At 34.8% G+C, this 4,536-nt stretch overlaps 1 pseudogene; it reads left to right on the forward strand.

Annotated features, from left to right (window-relative positions):
- Nucleotides 1–1,628: 1,628 nt before the first annotated feature.
- LOC120145941 lies at nucleotides 1,629–3,675 on the forward strand (annotated as a pseudogene).
- Nucleotides 3,676–4,536: the final 861 nt, after the last annotated feature.

Genomic DNA, 4,536 nt, shown 5'->3' on the forward strand with positions numbered 1-4,536 from the left:
CCATCTTACTCACAAGATTATAGAGCCTGTAAGCTTTGCTTATTTCATCATATCTGCAACTAATAAGATGCATATTTGACATATATTATATGATATTTTCCTCATATTTGAATAACATAAATTACTTAAATCATGGATTTTGATTATATTTCGTATTTTATGGATTAGGTTGAAGATTTGGATAAAACAATTTCAAAATCTAATGATTAGCATGATCTTCACAAAATCCCCAAATTAAGGAGAAAAAATCAGAATTCAAGAAGTTGGCAAGACCAGAAGAGGTTTTTGAAATAAGGCGTGGGCACGGCTTATTCATCCTGAGCTATCGCAGAAGAAGTATTCAGTTAAGGCGTGGGTGCGCCTTACTAGTTTGTACAACCCTAAATTAGGGTTACAAATTTACAAAGGAAAAAAGAGTTTAATGATGACTATAATACTATTTTGAATTATTCTTATCTTTAGAAAATGATAAGGGCATTTAAAACTCATATTTTTGTGGGATTTTCTTTAAGGAAAACTTCCTTATCTAGAATAAGAAAATCCTTATAAAAGGGGAGCTAGGGCTTTCATACGAGGCATCAAGTTTTTCATCAAGTCTTTCTTTAAGTTTTTCTTTTGGTTTTCTTTCAATTATGAGTAGCTAAATACTTTTGTTCCAACTGGAGGATAATTGAAGTTTTGGTTCTTCAAGGATTGTGAGATCTAAATAATTTTCATTGTTCTTTTACTTCTTTTCTATTTATATATCTTCTGTTTTTATTAAGAATTATTGTCTTGATTGATTGTGCAAAGGACCCGTTGTTCAATTATCAGGTTGATAAATTGCCATTTAGAACTTTAAATCTGTAATTGTTTAAACGTTCTAATATTAGTGGTAAAGTAACATAGTTGATTTTGATTATGTTATGAAGGTATATAACCTAGTCTAAATGAATTGAGCTTGTGTATTCGTTGGCTAGAATTGGTGGTCCCTCTAGTGGTTAATGTTGTTGGTGGATTAAATCTTAAGAACTTGTCTAGGGTTGTTCATTAACAAGGGAAATAATCAAAGAGATTCTCTTGATTATCAAGAAACTAAGGAGAGACAGGTTGTTAGAGCTTCTCAATAACCATAACTAATTTAGTGAAAAGTAGAAGATTTTATCATTGCATCTATGATCAATTCTCTGAACCAATTCTGAAATTATACCTTTAGTTAGATATTTTCTTGATATTGATTTCTCTAAATTCTTAGTTGATTATAATTGCTTTTTCTTTTTTATTTTTCTATTTCAAAACCCCTTTTATTTACTTTAATTTTCATTAAAATAAGTCTACACAATCCCTGTGGATTCGACATTGCTTATCGCTACTACAATTTATATTTCTAAAAGCAAGTATTATTATTTGTTGGATTCAAAATCCACCAAATTTTTGGCACCGTTGTCAGGGATTGGTGTCATTTAGACGTATTTTAATACCTCATTCTTCTCATGTAGGTGAACTCTAATACGATCCTGAAATCAAGAATACCGCTCGCAGGTTAAGAAAAGAAACTAACTTGCGCAACAAACAAGCTTCTTATCCTTCATCCCCTGAATCAAAATCTGCACTCAACTGGATGATTCATCCAGTGATTCTGAAATAGAATGAACAATGCCAACGAAGAAAGAACTCTAAGAGAATTGGCTGCACCAAATGTGAATCAACAACCGCTCTGCATTGACTACCCAGATTTGGAGGTAGCTTTTGAACTAAAATCTGGTTTGATTCACTTGTTGCCTACTTTCCATGGACTTTAGAATGAAGACCCTCATAAGCATTTAAAGGAATTCCATGTGGTTTGTTCAAGTATGAGACCACAAGGAGTGACTGAAGAGCAGATCAAATTACGTGTTTTTCCGTTCTCGCTAACCGATAGAGCTAAAGATTGGCTCTTCTATTTACCCCCTGGTTTGTAACTACTTGGGCTGAGATGGTGAGGATGTTCCTTGATAAATTTTTCCCTGCTTCAAGAGTCGCTGGCATTCGAAGGGAGATATGTGGAATAAAACAAAATGATACTGAGACCCTTCACGAGTATTGGGAACGATTCAAACGACTGTGTGCCAGCTGCCCTCAACATGGGATTTATGAGCAACTTCTCATCCAATATTTCTATGAAGGACTACTACCCATGGAGAGGAAGATGATAGATACAGCCAGTAGAGGTGTCATAGTGAATAAGACTCCTCACGATGCTAGGGAATTGATCTCCATCATGGCCGCCAATTCACAACAATATGGCTTTAAGCAAGAGACATCTTCAAGGTGGGTGAATGGGGTAGGTTCGTCTTCCATTGAACATCAATTATCGCATCTCACCTCCCTTGTTCAACAACTAGTTGTAGGAAAAACGCAGTAAGTGAAAGCTTGTGGGATATGTGTTGCGATTGGTCACCCAACTGACATGTGTCCTACACTTCAAGATGATTCTCATGAGTACGCCAATTCAGTTGGAAGGTTTCCCGATCCTCCACAAAGGAAATATGATCCTTACTTAAATACCTATAATCCAGGATTGAGGGATCATCCTAACCTGAGCTATGGACCAAGACCATCACAATTCTAACGTTTTCCACCTGAGCAATCTTCTTCAAAGCCATGTATATCCATAGAAGAAATTGTCAAATCACTTGCAACTAATACACAATAATTTCAGCAAGAGACAATAACAAGCATACAAAATTTGGAGAATCAAGTGAGTCAATTGGCATCCTCTATGAGTCGATTAGAATCCCAAAGTAAACTACCTTCACAAACCATTGTTAATCCAAAGCAAAATGTTAGTGCAATCACATTGAGAGTAGGAAGGAGTTGAAAGAACATAGTCCATTGACACATGAGAAAGCCTTAAAGGAAGAAACTAAAAAGGAAGTTATTGCTTCCCAGACTCAGAAAGACCAACCCAAAGGACTCAAAAGCGAACAACCGAAGGAATTTGTCATAAAACCTCTTTTTCCCGCTAGATTCACTAAGTCCAAGAAAGAAGCAGAAGAGAAAGAAATTCTTGAGACATTTCGCAAGATCGAGGTAAATATTCCTTTACTTGATGTAATTAAACAAGTACCTCGATATGCTAAAGTTCTTAAAGAATTGTGCACCAACAAGAGAAAGCTCAAGGGTAATGAAAAGGTAAGTATGGGGGAGAATGTTTCAGCTGTCCTCCAGAAAAAACTACCCCCCAAGTGCAAAGATCCATGTATATTTACTATCCCTTGTAAAATCAGTAATGTTAAGATTGAGAGAGCAATGTTAGATCTAAGAGCCTCAATAAATATCATGCCTCTTTCTGTTTATTCATCTCTGAATGTTGGTCCTTTGAAAGAAACAAGAGTGATTCTTCAACTTGTTGATAGATCTAATGTATATCTTGAGGGAGTTTTAGAGGATGTTTTGGTGCAAGTTAATGAATTTGTTTTTCCTATAGTTTTTTATGTGCTTGATATGCAAGAATATGATTCTTCTAAATCAACCTCAATTTTGTTAGGTAGGCCATTTTTGAAAACAGCTAGGACAAAAATTGATGTAAATGATGGTACACTTACCATGGAATTTGATGGTGAAATTATTAAATTCAATATTTATAATGACATGAGATGTCCAAGTGATGTGTCCTCTATTTTTTTCATGGATGTTATTGAACTTCTAGCATAGGAAACTTTTGATCAACATGAAGATGACAAGTTGAAAGATACACTCAACATGAATTTCACTTCTGAAGGATTGCAGGGAATCATGAAAAAGTCTGTGTTGGATCTTGATTTGTAAGATACAATCCAAGAACTAGAATCACTCAAACCCATGAGGTATGATGTATCTTATATTGAGTCACCTCTTTCTCACACCAAGTTTCTTCCTTCTCTTGTGCAGGGAACAAAATTGGAAACAAAGCCTTTGCCAAATCATCTGAAGCATGTATATTTAGGAGAAGAGGAAATTATTCTAGAGATCATTCCCAAAAAACTCTCTCGCTTAGAAGAAGAAAAGTTTATTTGAATGCTTAGAGAGTAGAAGGAAGCTATTGGGTGGTGGAAAAATTTCTCTATCGATGAAATATAAAGTTTGGATACATATCAAATATTTAAGGTCGATGATCATCGTTTCAAACCTTTTTACGAAGGTTCTCTGGTGCATACTGTTGGTCAAACCATTTTGGAGTACCCAACTTAGGATGATTAAGAAGCTACGACGTCTAGCCAAAGAGACGTTAAAGAAAGGCGCTCTTGGGAGGCAACCCAATTTTCCCTTTTCAATTTCTATTTTTGTTCTTTTTATTTTTATTTTATTTTTATTTTTTCCTTAATTTTTCGGAGTACAATTAATCTTGTTTTCCTCTTTAGTTCAGAAGATAAATTTTTGTAACCCATGGGCACGCCTTACAAAAGTAGAATTATTCCTAAAGTTTCTCACTATCCAAAAGATGTTTTTGTATAAGACGTGCCCACTTCTAAACTCAACACCACTTCTGGTTCAAGAAACAAGATTCAAAGAAACTTTTTAATATATAAATGTGCC

This window comes from Hibiscus syriacus, unplaced genomic scaffold (assembly GCF_006381635.1).
Source record: "Hibiscus syriacus cultivar Baekdansim isolate YM2019G1 unplaced genomic scaffold, ASM638163v2 tig00110895_pilon, whole genome shotgun sequence".
In the NCBI taxonomy this organism is placed as follows: Eukaryota; Viridiplantae; Streptophyta; class Magnoliopsida; order Malvales; family Malvaceae; genus Hibiscus; species Hibiscus syriacus.